Here is a 22766-nt window from a genome sequence, read left to right as displayed (position 1 = left end):
CACTTTCTGAGAGGATTTATGTTTTCGATAAATTGATTCCAAGAAAATCAAATGGTCTGTCAGTGAGATCAACTCCAACTTAAAGCATGGATATACAATTGTCTACTCACCAAGGCTAATGATGAATAAAGGGTATCTGGATTTCATCAGAATACAGCATTTCCATGCAGCAAATTGACACAACTGGAGCCTCTGGTTTCGGCTACAGCTTCTGGACAGGGGTCAGCCGTGCCACCAAACTAAAAAGAAATACCACATGCACATGTACAACTTCTGTTGATGCCACACAAGGCTTTGTAATCACATTGTACACCCAAAGGTACAGCACAGACATAATTGTAAACAAACAGTATGTTTACAGAAAATAATTGCGTTGCCGAAAATGAACTGAGCTTTGTTGCAATGTTTTCTGATAGCATGTATCAGTGATCGAACGTTTGAAACGTTCATTTCTCTTCTATTTAGAACCAGTATATAGTATTGGAACTACCACCTTTGTCAGCGCAACTAGTTTGTGGCCGATTTGGTTTTAACGTCAGTATTTCAGTTAAAATCCCTTCTTTCCACCGCTTTCAACAATATTCCAACAATATCACAACGGGGACACCAAAACTGGGTTTCACACATTATACTCATGTAGGGAATCGAACCCGGGTCTTCGGCGTGACGACCGAACGCTTACCACCAGGCTACCCAATTTCTCCTTATTGTGGTGGAGTAGACAGGGGTATGGTGGAGACAGAATAATGGTAAACTGGAATTGGAACCTACGATCAAAGGCACCCATAAGAACCTTCCAGAACCGACACTGGCGCGTTAAACGACTGGGCAATCCTTTACAAGTCGGCAGTATGTCTGTGTGAGTAACGCTCTTACCTCACGTTCAGCGTCGGGTCAACGTAGACGCAACGACCGACGTAATACATGTCGAATGAAAAACACGGGAGAAACCAGCATGCAATATGGTGCTGCCGAAATCTGACAATGGCTTGAAACGCTAACGCTCTCACAGTGTTGTGATACTGAGTGGGGTTCAATGCCGCTCCACACAGGAATCCAGCTGTATCGAAGCATGCCAAGTTAATGTTGGAGGAAAGCTTGAAGTGGTGCTGGTCTCGGAGTTTGCAAAGGACATTTGCAAACTCCGTTACAATGCTATGGTGCCAAAATGAAACATAATTAAAGCGATCAGAGGTTCGAGTGAGTTTAGTTTTACACCGCTTTTAGATTTATTCCAGGAACATCACGACGTGAGACACCAGAAATGGGCTTCACACATTGTACCCATGTGTGGAACCGAACCCGGATCTTCGGCGTGGGAACGGAGGTTCGAACCTACTTCAGTATGTTCAAGCATGCCCAAGTGGCGAAAGCCGACAAACCCTAAACGGCGATTAGCGTGAGTGACGGAGTTAAACCTCATCGTAATATTGGTATTGCTTCGGCTTCAGAGTGAGTGAGTGAGTTGGGGTTTTCCGTTCGCCCTAGCAGTATTCCAGCAATATCACGGCTGGGAACATCAGTAATGAGCTTTACATATTGTACCCATGTGGGAAATCGAACCCGAGGCTTCGACGAGACGAGCGAACACGTTTATCACTAGGCTACACCATCTCCACATCCCTACCCTTGAAGCGACGAGGTGGTGTCTTGAGTACGTGAGTGAATTTACTGGCCGACGTTTTGGACCAGAAGACCACCCATGCGCCTCACACGGAAAGACTGTTCTTATTAAAGTGCAAAGAACCACGTTTAATAAGGCGTATTTAGGAATTTGTCGAGAAGGAACATTCTTCCTGTAATTCTATCAGCAGAATTTCTTGCTTACAGCAAGAAACGAACAATCTACTGTTGTTACTCGTCATGTTTTGTACATCGTTCGGTATCATAGTGATGACGGAGACTCTGAGGGAAGCGAACAAACGCCCTAGCTATATACACACCATACACTGGCAGTCATACGCAAGCACGCTCAACCACATCTGGGGTAGGTGGATAAGAGCATTCTTCAGCATCCAAAAAACATTTGAAACGCCTCATTTCATTGGCGCATCTGTTGTCTTGTCTACATTCATTGGATGGCTTGTGAATGACACCAATTGCATAGTTGTTTTGAGTTGTTGTCTGGAGATTGGAATAACATTAGTTATAGATGGACGTCAAGAATGCTAAGTCATCAGTTCAAATAATTAACGAAGTACCGGCTGTCATAACGGCTCATATGAAAAATCTTGAATTTTAACAAAGAATGTATACCTAGACGATGCATCACAACTGACATGACCCAAGTTATCAGCTCGGCAAACATTCAGAGACACGCTGTAGAACTGCGTGGAATGTTAAGAAACAGGGGCAGAGAGTGAGTGAGTTCGGTTTTACGGCGCTCTTAGCAATATTCCGGCAATATCACGGCCGGGGACACCAGAAACGGGCTTCACACATTGTACCCATGTGGGGAATCGAACCCGGGCCGACGGCGTGACGAGCGGAGTTACTAAACTTTAGGCTACCCCTCCGCCCCATGCAGAGAATGCACATGGCTAGCCCACCATCCCGATAACATAATGATTGAGAAGGTAATAAAGCGGTGTGAACAAGTTGACAACAGCTCCAATATTCTCGCCATCTTTTTAAGTGCTGGAACATGAGGAAAGAAGCATCAAGATACACTTCTCTTCAAAGCAAACGTCCCCTCGATCGCGATCCTAGTGCGCAAATATCATGCCCCGGTTAAATCGATACCTTGAACGATTTTTGACCTATTGTTGTCATTTGTTCTGTTTCCATGGAAACCCCAAAGATACTTGAAAGAAAACCCTGTAAGTAGCAAAAGGATCTCCTCCTCAACATACTCATTAGATGAGCAAAGTTCATGAAACTATCGATGAAATATTCTTCGAAAACAAATTATCCTTTTATCGGATGTATTTGATTTTGACGTCACGAATACATCAGAACATGATAGAGTAGCAGTGACTTGAAACTGCCTGTGCCAACTAACGCCAGAAGACGTTTTTGTTGATGTTGGGAGTCAGTTTAATGAATATGTCCTTTTCGTCGAATTTGTTGAATCCCGGAAAAGAAGCGAAATATGTTCTAAGACGTTTTTGTTCTTGTTTGCAAGAAAACAACCCCCTAATTTGAAAATCTAAATGCCTAAAGCACTAGGAATCCAATTGCTTCATATTCGTGCCAATTTCATGAAAATGTCTTTTTCACTTCCGTTCCATCGAGGAAATGATGGCTGTGTGTGTACATCTCATGGCAACTCCAATATAATGGGGACATTAACAGGTAGAAGATAAGAAATGATAAATAGCTAAGGAAAAAACACGAAAATAGCTAAGAAAAAAATATCAAGATGATACCCAGAATGGATGAACTTGCAGCGAGACATGATTGAAAGAAGGGATGAGTAAATATACTAGATAAATCAGTTGACAGGGAGAACGAGGAAGGTGAGAACAGTATATTTTGAGGGAAAGACAGAAAAACAGATAAAGGAGTGAGCCGAGATAGAGAGAAGGATAAGTGCTGTGTAGGGGTGCTTACTGCTGATATTAGAAATGATGAACCAAATTCATCGATCATGACTACATACTTGAAGACAATGATGCCAAGACAGAGAAAAGAAGAAAGGGATAAATGTACAAATCATGCTAAAATGAATGCAAGACAAGAGAGAAGGAAAGAAGAAAAGACAAGAAAGAAGGAAAGAAGAAAGTAAGACAGACTAACCGTGTGATATCACACCAGATAGAGAGAAGAGCAGAAGAAAAAGAATGAAACAAACACTTGCACAGATCAAGGATATCAGGGATATCAGGGATAAATTGAATAAAAAGTCTCGACACGGATACGACAATAGCCAGTCATGAAATAAACCAAATTTTAAACATCATCATTGAAAATCACTCAGTACACAAAGTAAATACGAACACATGGCTAACCCTAAGGCACTTACATTGTGATCCCCAAGCTGGTATCATTACGAAAGATTGGCTAGCACTATTTCGATCCCAATCAAATTACAAATCGTGATCCAAATTGCAATACGCTTGTGGTCCACACAGCCGAAACTTTCACACTCCGGCGATACAAAATTGTTCCCTTGGCGAAGAAAGTCTAAATATTTTATCATTTAGTTTCATTGGCAGACAAACCTCGCCCTTAGCCCGTATCGAGGCGGCAAACTCCCACTTTGACATGCAGGTCGTTTAAAACCTCGCTGTCCGTTGCATCTGGGCATTACTGTCCAGTGATATAAAGAAATGTAATAACACTGCTGATGAAATGACCACGCCATTGATCAATTAATAAATTGACCGGTGTCGAGGACTGGGTAATGGGTTGTCTCTACGAGACTCGCCATTTGCTTATAAGTTTTCGTTGCTCTGCTACATTTACTTACGTCCCCAGACTTGATCAGGTTTGCGGTATGATAGTGTTATGTAATGAAACCCAAATAGACGCTCTCACGTGGAAAATGCCGTGAACAGCTATACTGAACAGCTAAAGAAAAGCAACTGTTTATTTTGGTCAAGTTTTTAAACAGAAGGCACATGAGATTCCCATTGTTTTCGAAACCTGTGTTTGTTTTGCTGTTCTGTACATATAAGAGTGACTTTATGTTCTAGTATGTTTACCAGAAACTCATTGCTTTCACCCACTACCTATAGCTCTGCAATGTTAAATGACTCAAGTCTAGATTCCGTCAGGCTCTGAATTCACCATCTCACTGACGTACCTTTTTCAGTTTAAATGAGATTATATGTAACAATCAGAACTGTATATTTTCAGAGACAGAGACTACACATGTAGCTAACACACGTCTACAAGTCACGAGACAAGTGTACGTTCAGCTATGAAGACCTGTTTGTGTGAACATATATGCTCGCCTGGAAAAGAAAGTGTGCAGAGGAGCACGAAATTTAAACCCAGAGATAAGTGAGTGCTCTGGAACAGAAAGGTGCATGCGTTATCAAAACTGCATGTGGCACTAGAAGACGTGAAGCACGTGAAGCACGTGAAGAGGAAGGCATGCTGATGCGTGCAAAAAGTGTGAAAACCATGCAAAAGTGCGAATGATATGCCCACACCAAGCCCACACCATTAACTGGGCTCGTATCGAATTTTTCAATTCTTATCATCAATCTCTCTGAATATACCTATGTTTGTGTGTTGTTTAACCGAATCGGCAATATCCTAGCTCCATGATGACAGCACAAAAAAGATAGAGTGTGTGCTTGAAAATCCAGTGATGACACCAGCATCTATCTACCTGTTTGGGATGTTTGACATGCATGAACCTGCTGTGCTTCTAAGACAGCCCGATCCCATTATTACATCTCTAATCCTCAGGGGTCGCTGAATATAAAGTGATACACAAGATATGTGTTAAAGAAATTATTTTTTTTAACTAATTTGTATTTACATGAATGAATAATTAAAAGGATATATTTTGTTGATTGAGTTGTCGCGAGTCACTTGTCATTGCAATACGCCGCGTGCATCATGTTTGACTGGGTACATCATAAGAACGCCAAGTGTTGTATTTATCCAAGGACTCAAACCCAGACAGTAGGCGTGGGGAGGGAACTATTTAACGCCGAAGTCACTCAACTTCCCCTTTCAAGTATAGAAATTAAACCCAAAACTAAAAAAGGCCATATCATGTTTCAGCTTCAAAGAAACGGAAACAATGCTGCAAGAAAAAAACAGCGCTCAGTTTCCAGGAACATAACGTATGTATTCAAGGAAAAGTATTACATTCTTCAAAGAGAATCAATATGGTGCTTTGGAGGAAACAATAAAGCGCTTCGTGAACATCACAAAATGCTCCAAAGATCTGTTTGCTGCTTGACGCCTCTCATCCATATGACAGCTGCATGACGAGTCTGTGAAAATAATCAAGTCTGGAAACAACAAATTCGTGATTGATAATGCGAGCCCCGAGGTTGGGTCATGGTGACATTCTATCGACAAAGCCTCGACCTCCCGATCCATTAAGTAGCTTGGCGAACTAGTTGCCGGGGGCCAATGATAAACCCCGAATTCCACAATGGTTGGCTGTTTTTGTTGTTAAACGTCGACCCAGCAATATCCATGATGGTACTTCAAAATAAGAACTGTAATATTGAATAATATTTCGGTTAAGTAAGAACACACCGGCTCAACGCAAGAGAAAACCTCCTAGATTGAGGCTTTAGCCACTAAAGTAATCCTTAAAGATCTACATTGGTGACTAGCCACAGATTATAATCAGCTCGAAACTCTTTCGTAATAGAGTTTCATTAGAATCTATTGATTCCAGAAGAATCAACGAGCACCGAATGCACATGTAGATATGTTTTCAGAATCGGATTCGACAGATTTCTCTGATTTTAAACTGTTATATGGCTGATACATGATTTACGCATAATGATCTATAGCTTCATTAGTTGTGCTTGTTAAACTGGTAATAACGTGACGTTATCAGAATGATTACAGAATGAAAGGTTTCGGGGTGGCTTTTCTAAGACTTTTCTAAGGCTGCTCTTTTTGTGGTAAACATCTCCCGTACTCCCACAACTTTCCCACCGTTGAGGAATGCTCTGACGTGATGAAACAAATACACTTACTTTGTAACACTTAAAAAGTCGATTTGATCTTTCTTTAGTAACAATTATGGCAATTGAATTATATACTGAACAAAAATAGTTAGGGATATTTGAAAATTATGACTAATGATGTATTTATTCATTGACACACTGATAAAACATCAGTCATAAAAATACCAATATCCCTAACTTATTTTGTATAGTATATGAAGTCGTTTCTGGAACAAAGCAAATCGATGAAATCATAAATTAATTTAAAGACTATTGCCAGTTAGCATAAAATTTTAAAATTCTTTTTTGCCCGACCGCTCTCTTGATAATTCAGGCTGGGAATATGAAACACAGAAACATCCGAGTGGCCTTACAGGAATACGGTACCTCAAGGGAAGTATTACTTCAAGAGACACCGTGCATTGCTTCATTAATCTTTTATTCTTTGTTTAACATGTTAGTAGTTTATTGCCATGCGAATACTGTGACAGGCGCACGTGATGCAGCAGCGCCTTCGGACAATCGCTATTCCAGGTTTGGTGTGTGTCTTGTTCCTAACATGAAAAAAGCCAACCAACCAAACAAAAAACAAACAAACAAAACAAAAAAAACCCCAAAACCGAACTTTGAGTAGGGTCTTACGCTGGTTGTATCTGCATTCCGGGAAGTAGCACTCTATAACGGAGGTGAACACCAGAAATGGGCTTCTCGTATTGTACGCATGTGCAGAATCGAAATAGGGCTTCCGGCATGACGAGCCACCGTACTGCCTCGACGTGTGTTGGAAAGTGGTTCGGTATGACGCTTTCTTTACCGGTATTTAAGTCGTGTAGTGGTTTCAGACATGGAGGGAGAGCCTGGTGTTAAGCGGGTATTAAACCTTTATTACCTTGATGAAAACCAAAGCTCAAGGTAACGAGTGTGCTGAAGGGATTCGAACACATATGTGGCTTGTTTGTTATGCAGCACTATCTTAGATAGATAGACAGACAGACAGACAGACAGATAGATAGATAGATAGATAGATAGATAGATAGAGGGAGATATCTTCTCGCAATTTTGTTACTTACCACTTCCATATGAAGGTGTACTGCCACATTCATAGTCTTGGATTTAAACCGAGCAAGTATTCATCGTTCACTGTTGACGTTAAACTGTTCCGAAGCGACTCTTGAGTGTATGTGTGAGTGAGCATCGTTTTACACCGCATTTAGTAACATTCCCTCACTGCGGTGAACCGAACCCGGAACTTGAGCGAACCATCTTGCCATCGGGCTACCCACACCGTCTTAAACAGCACTCGAGAAAGTTCAATGCTTATTAATGTAAAATACGCGCGGCTTCAGTCCCGCCTTTGGACGCGTTCTCTGTAAGTACATATCATTTATGCTTCAGGATTTTCTGAAACCTGTACCTGATAAAACCACTTGCATGACTATCAAATATTTACGAGCATAAGCAATGCATGATGTCACCAGCCCGTGTAGAATATCTGCTTCATTAATCCGAACTGAAAAGGTATTCACGGGAGCATCGTGTGTGCCTGAGCATAACGGACATAGCTGGTGTTCAGTGTACATATTTCAGCGTTTCTGTATGCACAAATCATCATGATAATGCATGATGTTAATCTGACATGCTAATCCCGTTATCATTTCACTGTTTTAGTGCTGACAGAAAACCAACTGACAGAAAATGATTGTTTTTATGTTGTTCAGCGTCACAATCAACAGTATTCCAGCTGTATAAATAATCAATTCCGTGATCGACAGCATAAGCATCGATCAACGCCGCTTGTGAAAAGTATTCGGGATACGATGACATACACGCGGTGCTTGTCTGTCTCACTGTCCAGAAACTCATTATTTTCCCTACCGAATAACCGTCCCTGCAATGCTAAATGAATCAAGTGTAGGTTTCCACGGGCGAAACCTCCTGGTATTTGGGATATGATGACGTGTGTCAACCAAGTCAGCGTGCCTGATCACCCGATCTCGTTAGTCGCCTCTTACGACAAGCACTGGCTACTGAAGATCAGTCCTTCACGGGTAACAGAAAAAGACAGACATGTTTTTGATGTTTCATGTCTTCTTACTTGTACCATCGTTACCTATGGCGATGAAACCGCATTTTTCTGTAAAACACTGAACATCACAAATGGGAATATGAACAGTCTGCTCTGCCCAAGTGTTTGGTGTGAAGCAGGTACACTTATGGACATTCCATATCTCTGTCAGCTCGAGGTGTAGGAACCTGGGGATTATGCATGTTGATGCATTCCACGAGTATGTGTGGAAACAAACCATGCATCATACTCGAAAAAATACCCTGGATTCGAACCCGTAGTCAGGGGCAGTGTGCAAATAGTTTCCAATTTTGATAACCTGTCGGGTTAGCTATGCCTGAAAGGTTACTAGCCCAAATGATAATTCGCAAGCCCGAAATGTGAGTGTAGAAACTGGTTTTATCATTAAGCTGCTAATATGTTGAGCATTCTTATCAGGCCTTAATCTTGCATGATTTAAAAGTGTGTCATAAATTAACAAGTCGGAGAGAGTGATTTACAAAGCTATCTCAGGAAAATTCACCAGCCAGTCGGACCAGTCCAGTGCCTGGAGATTTACCGGTCCGACAGGATTTTTACTGTCCATTGGCCAACGGGTCAGTAGCTATTTCGCACACTGGTCAGGACATTTCCAACACGGCTATTGAAAATTACAGTTTTAAGAATGGTTCTTTGCTGTTTGGAGATATTTCAGTGCATCTGAAACATCTGAATCGGTTTGAGATAAACCAGTGCCCAGTGTTGACACAGCGCTGACATCTTTCAACATCGGACGTAAATCACGCATGCCGATCCTTTTATGCCAGTCTCATCCCTAAAAGCCTCAAATAACCCAGAAATCGTTCATACCTTTAAAACTGGCATAGGGCAATACGACATTTGTGCATCGTTGGTTTGTAAATCATCAGGTATACACAAACCAGTGACTGAATGATGCTGAGCAGTGATGACACACAGTCATCAATGTGACACGTGGTAAAGTGAGTGAGTTTATGTTTACGCCGCTGTTGACAACATCCCAGAAACATCACGGCGGGGGACACCGCACCGGAAATGGTGTTTAACCGTTGAACCTATGTGGGCAATCGAACCCGGGCATTCGGCGTGACGAGCAAACGCTTTTACCACAAGGCTACCACACTGCACCGACGCGTGTGATATATAAGTGACCAAATACAGTCAGTAGTTATAAGAAGTCTCTGCTAACTGTACGATTCCGATAATGTGAATAACTTTTCAACGGACGTCGGACTTCCGTCTCTGATGCTTCTACGAGTGATAGGGTCGGTAGAGTAGAGCAATGGTTAAGGCCTGAACTCATTCGCTTGAAGACTGAGGGTCGATTCCCAATAAGTGTACACATACATTCCTGGTGTCCCCCTCCGGAATATTGCTGAAAGCGGCGCGGTTACTCCTCTCACTCACTCCACAAAACTTTTGAAAGCTTTACTGGGGCTTTGCATGTTGTTACCCTGATCAAACAACTTTTGTTAAAATATCGTGTGATGAGGAACTCGAAAACACTCCTAGCTCTTTTAGCCAGCCTTTATGACAGGCATGGGAAATTAGGCCCATAATATACTCAGAGATTTGGAATGAAAGATTTTATTTTAGGAAGTACCTGATGATTTATGAATATTGGAATCTGATTTCATTTGAAAACTACTGCAGTAAATTGATCACAATAATTACCCATCCAAAGAAAAAGATTCAGACTTTGTCGTCAGGGAAACCCATGACAAACAGTGAAACTATGGTAAATAAAGAGTAGGTAAAAACTCAACGTTACCTACGGTACGGAAATCGTCTTGGAGTGGTGAACAATGCTTGTCTGAATATCGCCCAACGAGTATTCATCCACACGTCCCAGATGACCAGTAAATGAGTAAATATGGCGATTCTTGCACTATTTCAAGAGAACGCCAGATATTTTAAGCTTTATCAATAGATAGGATGATGAATGCCGCTCTGTAAGGAGGCCAGTCGTTTCCTTGGGCGTCTGAGGACAGCTAAACACTTATCGAAATGTTTGGCTGATGCGGCATTCAAGCTTGAAAGTGAGGCACACTGCACATGGGTGAGAAATGGAAGCGGTAACTTATATCGTGGGTTAAATTTCCAGATACATAACTGTATATTTTCGTGGGGACATACGTCAACATGCGTTGAGTGAGTGAGTTATTGCTAAAAAAATTACTGCAGAAGTCCATACATATTCTGCCAGCGAGGCAGGTTTCCCTGCCTCAAACTGGTATGTAAGTCTTCCTTCAGGTGGCATTCTCCATGGCAGATTTGACCTTATTTGGCAAGTCTTATTCACAGTCTGGAAGAGGCAGAATTACGACGGTTCCAAATAGGGAGAACACGGATGATGTCCAAAGACTTCCAAGCCAAAGTAATGCATTGCAACCATGGCAACAACGGACGTTTACCGTGTGTACCACGACGTGGTACCTTCGTATTCTCATGTACTTGCCTGACCAAACTAGCATACTATTGATCATAATGGGTCAGACATTTCGGGTTGTAGTCCAGTAGCAGTCTTTGAGAATCCCAGAAACCCGAATTCACCTAATGGAGGATTACCTTCTTCGGAGTTGACGTTACAGTTTTTCTGAGAACGACTTAAGGCTGTCCAAAGGCTACAAACCGCTCAACAAGCGCTGATCTGTTTCAAAACGATGTAGATGAGGAACCAAGTCAAAACTCAGAAGCCTTGACGCCCGGCGTGATGAAGCCACATAATACCCAGTCCATATTTGAGAATGTTGTCAACTCTCTCGTGAGAGATGCCTGTCTATTTAAAGAGTCTACGATCATCTCTACTGAAATGTATTTTCTCAGCATTTTCATTAGTATGGGTAGTTGAAGGTCATCTTGCTCTTAGATCAGCTTACACTCATCCTTCTCTCCGCTGCTCACCTCTTTATAGCGGCAAGAGAAACAGAAACAATATTACCCGAACCCTCTCTGCTGCATGTTTCTTAAATCTGTAAAATACAATAAGTGTATTTAGAACGCCCCATTCATATCCTTCATATCCCGCTCTAAGAGCACAGTCTGATATTATTATTATTTTTTACAGATTGAGATAGAAATGCAGCAGAGAGGGTTTGGGTGATCCTGGGACAGTCAGGCTGGTCAAGCTCATCATCAGCTCAGGGCCCTCGCCCCCTCTACACGCAGCCCAGACAGCGAATGGGACTTCTCCCAGGAAACACTGCCTAGTCGAACCCACCAAGAACTTTCCGGAGAATATGGAGGCTCCCCAACACTGCAGCCTTCTGCATTACCCAGATTGTCAGAAGGACTGTGCTCCCGGTGGAGAACCCGGGCACTCTCCTCATCTGTGCTAACAGATCAGGAGGTACCAAACCAAGGGCACCGAGAACAATGGGGAGCCTGACGACAGTGTACTTGGGATGCAAGCGAGACATTTCAAAGGCGAGGTCCGCATATTTATCATGCTTTTCCTGAATCTTGCCAATCACATTGCTGTCAAAAGGGACAGAAAATTCTATGATATAAATAATTTCATTGGCTTTATCAAAAAGGACAAGATCAGGTTTGTTGGCTGGAATTCGTCTCAGGCTGTATATTGGCCTATTCCAGAGAAGTTTGAAAGCATCATTTTCCAGGACGCCCTGGACATGTTCAGGGTCGTACCATGGATGGACCTCAGAGTCAAAGCCACAGGCATGGCGGAGACGATAATAAAAGCAGCGAGCCATGCCATCATGTCTTTTAAGATATGCTGTTTGTGCCAAGGAAGGGCATCCACTAACAAGGTGTTGGACAGTCTCTGTAAATTGATTGCAAAGACGACATTTCATATTGATATTTTCTTTAAGAATCACATTCTGGCGATTGCGAGTGGGAAGTGACTGGTCCTGAGCAGCAAAAAGGAAGCCCTCAGTTTCACATCTGAGACCAGCCGACTTCATCCAGGCAAAGGAGTCGGTTGGATTGCTGTTTTGTTCCACACACTGCATATACACACGATGCAATGGCTTCTCAGACAGCTTCTCCACAAAGGACCGACTCTGAGCAGACTTGGTGAAAGACTTCACCTGGTTTACACCCATCACTGTACCGTCCAGCAGTACATCGCCATCAAATTGTGTCCAACAACCTTGGCACGCTTAAAGTAGCTGTGGAATTCCTTGCTTTCATCATGACTCTTGACGTGCTTCACCAGAAAATCATCTGACAAATAAATATGTGCAAAAGTACACAATAAAATTCTGTCATGAAGAGCTTCCACATTAATCAAACCCCGACCTCCCGAATTGATTGGCATATATAAACGATTAAGAGAGGAACGAGGGTGGTGTGCTCTGTTATCAGACATGATCCTTCTGGTCAGGCGGTCAAGATTCTGGATGTCTTGTTTTGTCCAATCAACTACTCCAAAGGAATAGGATTATTATTATTATTATTATTATTATTATTATTATTATTATTATTATTATTATTACCTTGGATAACCCAAGCTGCCTTAGGGGCTGGAAGGTTAATGGTCACATGTCTTGTCCCACCGGGTACCCATGTTCTGCAGAAAATGAGTTTTGAACAAACTCACTTGCATAAGAGCAGGGCCATCTATATGATCTGTGTGCTTCGTTGAGGGGCAGGGCTGAAGTCCTAGAAACCCTCAGGAGTCAAGCAGCCAAACACGGTGACCCATCCAAGGACTCTCCCCGCATATCGTAGCTTAACTTGAACCGATTTGTGAACACTGTTCTATGCACAGGTCTACACGCCTGACTAGAATCGTCCCATAAATGTGTCATGTCCTCACGGATGCTGTTGGAGCTCCGTTGGAGACACTTGCTGCTACGGTGGAAGCCGCTCTGGTCCATCTTCCTTAACATCAAATATTTAGCCATTTTGATGCATCCAGGCAAGAAGCTGACAGCATGCAAACCGACAACTTATGAAATAACCAATTATCTGTCATTTTAGTCTGACTCGTTTCTTTCTTGAGACTGAAGAATTATATGTGCTTCATTTCCTCTGGCTTCATTGAAAACAACAAAAGCGTAGATTAAAATCGTCGTCATCAAATGCAACACGACAGGATATGGAGTATACAACAACCGCAAAATATTCATACGAATAGGATACAGCAAAGCATCAGAGCAGGGCCCAGGTTCAGAAAGGGATCATAATGCAGAGATGATCTTAACTCCCAGACTTAAGACTGAGATTGGGGTCCAGGTACAGGATATGCACCTGGTAAAAATGCAAGTAAAGCTCACTCGGCTAGCCACATCTTTCACCTTATCGGTGAGACGAGCAGAACCAGTAAAAGTGACATTGCAGGTACAAAACACTTAACCCCAGACACTGAGCAGACACAGAACAACTGATTTTTATCAAAAGAGCGGGTAAAGAACAGTTGGCCCAAGAAGCAGATATGTCACATGATTGCAGTGAAGTATAGGAACAACAAAGCCTTGGTTAACTCAGAAGAGCAGTGTCAGCGGGAAAGTTTAGTTTTACACAGCTTTTAGGAATGATCCAGAAATATTACGGAGGGGGACACCAGAAAAATGATGGTCTTCACATACTGCACCCATGTGGAGAATCAAACCCAGGGGTTCGGAAGTTTTAACCACTAGGCTACCCCACCACCCCAAGAGCAGACAGCATTTGTTGGAAGTGATGAGATAGGGTAGAATGCTTTCATTGGTAAGATCTACAGTCAACAACAATGACGACAACAACAACACAACAACAACGTCACTTGTCACCATCGAATGATCCACTACAGCAGGTTGACACAAAACATACATGCACTATAGATTCGTACACATTGAACACTGAACATGTGAACAAGCACTGCTCTTTCATATTCCGAACACTCATGTCTCGTTTGAACACATCTGCACAATATCGACTTTAATTTACTAAAACACTAACCAACACGCACAGAAAGTTGAAAAAACACTAATTAAAAGTTCTTCCTGATGGACTTGCTCATGTAATTACGGCTGTCACTTTGTAAACCAAACAAATATGTTGCGTTCCAAAATAACCTCGTCATATAATTTTCAATAATTACATGGAACAGAGCAAGAAGAGCTAAATCATTTTTTCAGGTGCACAGTTGAAATAAACATTATTCGATGTGAGTCTCTTTGTTTCAGCACCCAGAGTCTTGTTGTCACGAGCTGTCCAGAATCATAAAGAAATTCCGGACCAAGTCATCACTGACGAAGTCATTGGGTTCGTTAAACCAGTCATACAAAACCCATTAGGCTTTAAGTACGAACATATAGCAATGAACTCTGGAAAAGTACTTTTGAAGGATAATTCGTGTCTAATCAACCTGATTTCTTTGAGGGAGCAGTCACACCTCATTCCACTTGCCAACGCCACTCCACCTGAACCACTTTACGTTAGCAACAGATAAACGACAATGTATATTGTCCAGGTAACGTCGACGAAAGAGGGTCACGTGGTCATCACTGACGCAAAACCAGGCGCTCAAGGCCGATTAAATCGTGTAATTGTTCTAAATATAACCTGCCTATTGTCGAAACCGTCGTCCAAATTACAGGTACATGTATTGTTATTGATTGAAAGCGTTGCTCATTGGAAACGCATTCTATAATTATACCCAAGAATGAGTAAAAGCAAATTAGGCAACCCTAAGGCTTGACATGTGTGAATTTCTATACAAAGGTTGATGGACGTGCCAAAATAAGGTGTGGCGTTAAATATTGGCATCGCCTGGTAGACGGAATGGCTTGTATCACATGATGGAATGGTTTTATCAGGGAGAGGTTGCACCACATGAAGGCTTTGCTTATGTCGAAAAGGAGGGATGGTATTCAATGTTAGCACGTGTACGTCACTGTGTAGGCTGTTCCATGTTGATATGCGTATATCTACCGGTATTAGGTAGGTGGTGTTGGATGTTGGCATGCTTGTGACATTGTAAAGAATGTGTTCCTTGTTGGCATGTTTGTGTCATTGTAAAGGCTGTGGTCTATGTTGGCATGTTGGGCCAATATAAAGGATGTGTTCCATGTTGGCATGCGTGTGTCATTGCAAAGGATGTGTGCCAATGTTAACATGTTTGCGTCATTGTAAAGTAACGTTTCCATGTTGGCATGCTTGTATTTTTGTAAAGGCTGTGATCTCCGTTGGTATGTTTGGTCATTGTAAAGGGTGTGTACCAATGTTAACATGTTTGCGCCAATGTAAAGGAAATTTTCCATTTTGGCAAGGTTGTGTCATTGTAAAGGCAGTGATTCATGTTGGCATGTTTGTGTCACTGCAAAATATGTGTGCCAATGTTAACATGTTTGCGCCATTGTAAAGGAACTTTTCCATGTTGGCATGTTTGTGTCATTGTTAAAGCTGTGATTCATGTTGGCATGTTTGTGTCATTGCAAAGGATGTGTGCCAGTGTTAACATGTTTGCGCCATTGTAAAGGAACTTTTCCATGTTGGCATGTTTGTGTCATTGTAAAGGCTGTGTTCCATGTTGGCATGTTTGTGTCACTGTACAGGCTGTGATCCAGTAGAAGGTCGCGTCAGGCAACCTTTGAGCGATCAATGACCGTCCAATCAAACGCGAGACGGTTAAATAGACTTAACCAACCAGACAACGGCTACTATTTAGGGATCGGAGGGACTTTCAAAATATTCACGTCACTGACACAGATCTCTCCACAAACAAAAATCCGCATATAACACAGTTATTTGGCCTGCAGTATATACGCTTTGGGGTTTCTGTTGACATGGTTACCGTTAGCTAATATCTATGCAAGAAAACACCCTTGAATATTGCCAAAAACACTATTTTCAGCGACTGTTTACTCACCGTTGTCATGGTTGTATGTACGCCGTGTGCATCACCCGGAAGCGAACGTACGCTAATAGCATTCGGAATCGTTCGGGTATGAACCTTTCCGAGATAAAAACTTCACAAGGTATGTGCGAATGTCCACTGTCGCGATTTGGTAAGCTATGTTCTGATTGGTCAATCTCAAAGGTTACCGGTCGCGACCTCCCATAACTTTTTGTTAGACTCAGGAGTGGAGTGTAACGAAACGTACTGAGTATCACTATACTTAGGCTGATGTTGGCATTTTGTCATGGAAAATGCAGTGTTCAAGGTTGTGCCTTTTGGCACGTTGTGTTCCAGGTATTAACGTGTATGCTTCTCTGGATTAGGATCGTGGGTTCGAATCCAACTACCTGTTTGTTTATGATTATTGATTTGATAGGGATTACTTTCATTGTAAACGACTCAGACAACACTTTCATTAAACATGAAGTTAACAGATATAATTTCATAGTAAATCTTAACATGTCTACGATATAGGTATATATTCTATGCCCAGAGATATAGTGAGATCTGCCGCCATGACCAGAGATATAGTGAGATCTGCCGCAATGACCTGAGATATAGTGAGATCTGCCGCCATGACCTGAGATATAGTGAGATCTGCCGCCATGACCTGAGATATAGTGAGATTTGCCCGCCATGACCTGAGATATAGTGAGATCTGCCGCCATGACCTGAGATATAGTGAGATCTGCCGCCATGACCTGAGATATAGTGAGATCTGCCGCCATGACCTGAGATATAGTAAGATCTGCCGCCATGACCTGAGATATAGTGAGATTTGCCCGCCATGACCTGAGATATAGTGAGATCTGCCTGCCATGACCTGAGATATAGTGAGATCTGCCGCCATGACCTGAGATATAGTGAGATTTGCCCGCCATGCCTAGAGATACAGTGAGATCTGCCCGCCATGCCTAGAGATACAGTGAGATCTGAGCGTGAAGATCCGGGTTAGAACTGATTGTCAGAAGCCCATGCTTGTCGTAAGAGGCGACTAACGGGATCGACTGGTTAGGCTCGCTGAATTTGGGATACGTGTCATTTGTATCCCAGTTGCATAGATTGATGCTCACGCTGTTGATCAGTGTGACTGTGTCCAGATTCGATCATTTAAATAGTGCCGCCATACAGCTGGAACGTTGCCGCACGCGTCGGAAAACTAAACTCACTTACAGAGAGATCTCCGCGCGAAGACATTCAGTCTTGTGGATGTTTTCTATCATACCGAATCTTGCATCAATCAAAACCTGACACAGACGAGGCGACCTCTCTGACTTAATCCAACGTAGTGAAAAATTGTTTCAGAGAGGTAACTGATAGTTGGAGCCTGTCAGCTAAATTTGATGCATGTTTACATAAAGGTATATAAAGAGACATGTTATTGAATGTCTTTTTAACTCATCCTCTAAAGACATGCTTGTTTTTTATATTTGAGCCAAAAGCTGACGGTTGGTGAATTCTAAAGAGTTGCCCAAACCAACTTAGACATACGTGGGTGGGCCCTCTGTAGTTTTGCTGGGATATTGTTGAAAGCGGCGTAAAACAGGGAACAGTACCGCAGTATTTTCCTGATTTTCAATTATGGAAATGCCATGACTACAAATTACATGATAGCCTTGGAAGTTTTTGTCATGAAACAAAATCCAGGCTGTCACATATCCATTCCAGTGTCTATCACAGCGAAATAAATGATTCAAGAAGCGTAACTCATACGAAGGAAAGAATCTGCCAATCCCTCGAGACATTATCAAAACAAACATGATATATATTATAAATCGTGTTTTGTATTTTGTTGTTTGGGCAACACTGGTTCACCATTTCGAAGTAAACAGACATATTCCTGTTACGGCTGTCGTTATACACCCTGACTTTTCATTACCTACATATACATACGTCACCATCATGTCTTGTCATTCGCATCAGAGAAGTAAGCAAGATTGATTTTGTAATTTCATCGGTGCACGCCAAAATCTACAAGAAACAATAATGTCCGCAGCCTTCAAACTCAAGGATAATGTACCAGTATCTATTAGTTTATCTAGGGAACATTATTGAACACTGTCGTTGCCATGGAAACGTGGCATGGACAAAAGCTGTCAAATAGATTATGTCATTTCCGTCCGCCACAAACAACACGCTCCAGGGAGAATACATATTAGTGGTTCGCATTATTGGACATTATCCGAATTGACTTTTTTTCAAAGAGAATACTGTGTTTGTTTGATTATTAATTTCTTGAAGTAAGGATCCAGACGCCATAAGGGGTGGTCTGATGGCAGAAAAAAGTGATTTACCTATCTGATTTCAACATATTTCCAGTAGTAGATATGGGACTATATGTTATTTAACGTTGTCGTGATTTCCATCTCTCTCAGCTAAACATACGTATTGCTGTTTTCCAGCCAGGAACTTGTATTATAAATGGGTATTATTCTGGACATCAGTGAAATGGTAACTGGTATCGCTTCTTGTTGTCTGGCCAAATAGCTGGTGGTCAGGCTCGCTGACTTGGTTGACATATGTTGTCGTGTCCTGGTTGCGTTTATCGATGTTCATACTGTTGATCACTGGGTTGTCTGTACTATTTACAGAAGTCGCCAAGTACAAACAAACCAAATCAACACTTAAACATCTACATCTAAACCAATACCCACATTAACATCTAAACCAAATCCCACATCCAGACCCACACCCACTTCTACACTTAAACCAACATCCACATCTACACCTAACCCCACACCCAAACCCAGACCCACATTTACACCTACACCCATACTCACATCAACACCTACACCCCCTACAGCTAAACCCACATCCACTGCCACACCTAAACCCACATCTACACCTTAACCCACATTCACATCCACACCTAAACTCACATCCACATCTACAGCTAAACCCACATACATATCTACATCTAAACCCATTTCTACACCGAAACCCACACCAACATCTACACGTAAACCCACTTCTACACCTAAACCCACACCATCATCTACATCTAAACCCACACCAACATCTACACCTAAACCCACTTCTACACCTAAACACACACCAACATCTACACCTAAACCCACATTCCACATCTACACATAAACTCACATTCACACCTACACCTAAATCCACATTCACATCTACACCTAAACCCACACCTTAACCTAAACCCACACCCTCATCCACACCTAAACTCACAACCACACCTAAACCTAAAGCTACATCCAGACGGAAACCCCTAGATGCAAAACACCAGAACAAAACAAACAAAACAAATATACTTGAATGAATGAGGTTATCTCCAGATGCGTCAACATGGGGCCATTAATAATAACAAACATCGTCAGATCTATGTGATAGAATATTATCCTCCCCGAACTGACTGCATTTATTTCACACAACAAAAGTAAGTAAGTGAATAGCATTAATTAGACTTCAATACCAGGTGAATTGTGACATTAGACTTTAATATAAGGTAAACACACTGTAGACTTGAGGAATAATGTGAATTAGACTTCAATAAACCCTCGCAAATAACTAACATCACACTTTAATGTGACTTGGTGAATATTTAGCTTTGGTACTATGACTAGGTGAATTATGTGCATACGACTTTAGTCGGTCTGACTAATAGCATACATTAGACTTCACTGCGACTTTCCGGAGGAGTTTTATTCGATCTTCAAAAGGTTTGCTAAATAATTTGCATGTCTTTCATAAGACCTGGTGAATAATGTAGAGACCTGGTAAGACCTGATAATTTAACATTAATAATACGTTGTGCTTAATGCACACTGAACTTCAATAAGAATAATTCCACAGACATCAAACAGAAACATATATTGAGTGGGATGGGATGGTGTAAAGAGAGGGGTAGGGGAAAAGGTACGGGGTGAGGGACGGGGAGAGGAGTGGTTGATTAGAGTGGGGCATGGACTTGACACTTTGGGCGTGGAGAGAGACCAGGTGGGGACAAGATGGAGAACGGGGTGGGAAACTGGGCGATGGACGGGACGGGACGGGGTGAGTAACGAGATGGGGTACAATGTGGGGGAAGTGGGGCGAGGTGGAGAGCGGGGCGTGGGACATGAAGAGATGGTATCCACCTGGATCAAACAAAGATACACATTTGTCAGATCCGACCTGATATGCACCACACTCGTGCCTCATACACTCAGCTAAACATCCAATCTCCTTTAATAAATGAGTAAGATGATTTACCGTGTTCTCAAGCATAAATACTAATATAAAAGTATAACAAGCGTACCTGTAGCCCACGGCGAATGAGCGCGTCCGTCTTCTTGCGGCTTGGTGTGAGAATGAGCGATCGTTGAATGACCGAATACACATATTACGTGATTTTGTTTTTTTCACATGCTGCGCATGCAGCACGTAACTTCCATGCGTCAGTCGTGATATAGTTTTGAAATACCTTACAGAAATATATTAATTGCAACACCTGCTCTCCGTACAGTCTCCTTATGTCATTACCCAACACTTCTCAGTCTAAAGAAGGAAGAAAACCATTAAGTTCATATTGAATCTTATAACGAGCAGCCTCTGCAGACTTTGTTAGGGAATGAACTGTTGCGTGGGACATGTAATTGAGTGAGTGAGTGAGTGAGTGAGTGAGTGAGTGAGTGAGTGAGTGAGTGAGTGAGTTTAGTTTTGCGCTGCACTCAGCCATTTTCCAGCTATATGGCGGCGGTCTGTAAATAATCGCAAATGAGAACAGATGACACGCATCAACCAAGTCAGCGAGCTTGACGACCCGATCCCGTTAGTCGCCTCTTCAGGCCTACCATACAAACGGTGAACAAATCATCAAAATTGAAGTCATATACACCAAGCCTGAACTCATATATCCACCAACACAGAACGAAAACACCAGAAACTGCCACAATATCCTGTAAAACCGAAACAACCCCCCTGTAACGGGTCGCATAGCATAGTTGCCTTTTGTGTCAAGCATGAGTTGCTGAAGACCTATTCCACCCCGGATCTTCACGGGTCCATGGGACATATAAAACTTCTCAGCTATGGTCATTCGAAACGTTGTAATTTACAATATTTTTCGAATCATGTGGCTTAAAAGGTTTTTGATTTAGATTTATGCTGGATTTAGCATTCTCTCAGTCGCTAGAACTTTTGACATCTGGGTTGATTTCGTGGTCGTTAAATGGTGAATGAGTTTTTGTTTTGAGCCGCTTTTAGAAATATTATATATATTACGCGTTGATTTGTGAAATATCGGATAGTGTTAGAGAGGTATATCTGAGGAAAATGACAACAAATTTCCGACTCGTCTAGCTTGTCAAGCCGACTACCCGACTACCATAACATTGGGGCGATATGGTAGCCTAATGGTTACGGCGTTCCCTCGTCACGCCGAATACCCCGGTTTGACTCCCCTTTGGGCACAATGTGTCAAGCCCATTTATTGTTTCCCCCTGCCGTGTTATTGCCGCAATACTGCCAAAATGGCACATGACCTTACTCACACCATTAGATGGGTCTCAGGAGTTAAAAAGGCAATAGATTATCCATGTTCAACATGTCATGGGCGGGCACTACCAAACCATTTTACATCCGAACAACTGGGGCGGTGGGGTAGCCTGATTGTTTAAACGTTTGCGTCACACATAAGATATGGGTTCGATCCCTACATGGGTACACTTACTGAAGCGTCCCCCGCCGTGTTTTTGCTGGAATGTTAGTAAATCCCAATTCACTCACTCCGAAAAATTATATTCACGCTCAATGATGAATGTTGCTATACGAGAGATGTCCTGTAAAATGTTGGACGTTAGACTCCGTTTTGTCTCCCTGCAATAAATTCGTTTAGCTAGAAGATGAATACATTGACCCAGCTGTGTATAGTCAAATGGTTCCCTGTGGGAGCTGCAATTACTCTGGTTTTCATTTACCGGGCTAACAAGGTGAATTTTATCCTTTGAAAAACAGTATCGTTATAAAGAAATGACCAGCAAACTTCATGGAACACCATGCCCCACACGCTGGCAGAAAACATCAATATACTTCCAGACTTAACATTTAGAGCAGTAGTTAGAGGTTTGACCGATGGTCATGCTGACCAATCGTGACAACAACTGTGCTGTGGAAATACACTCTGGCTTGACCAGCCGAAGCAACGCAGACATGCTATTAGTCAAAATGACAGAAACAACATCATGACGATCTACACTGGAAGACATGAAATCAAATTCGCAGCACCGTTTCCACTTGATTC

General features: G+C 42.1%; 1 protein-coding gene across 1 annotated transcript in view; it reads right to left on the bottom strand.

Moving 5' to 3' along the window:
- LOC137284549 (voltage-dependent T-type calcium channel subunit alpha-1G-like) overlaps positions 1–20853 on the bottom strand; it is a 191898-nt gene extending 171045 nt beyond the window's left edge. The window contains exons 1-2 of the mRNA XM_067816393.1: positions 20784–20853; positions 111–239 (exon numbers count right to left, since the gene is read on the bottom strand). The gene's annotated coding sequence lies outside the window, so the exon portion shown is untranslated. The remainder of the gene's footprint in view (positions 1–110; positions 240–20783) is intronic.
- Between the last annotated feature and the right edge of the window lie 1913 nt (positions 20854–22766).

Source organism: Haliotis asinina, chromosome 5 (genome assembly GCF_037392515.1).
Source record: "Haliotis asinina isolate JCU_RB_2024 chromosome 5, JCU_Hal_asi_v2, whole genome shotgun sequence".
Lineage (NCBI taxonomy): Eukaryota > Metazoa > Mollusca > Gastropoda > Lepetellida > Haliotidae > Haliotis > Haliotis asinina.
The sequence above is the reverse complement of the archived record's forward strand: the minus strand, read 5'-3'. Positions and strand labels throughout refer to the sequence as shown.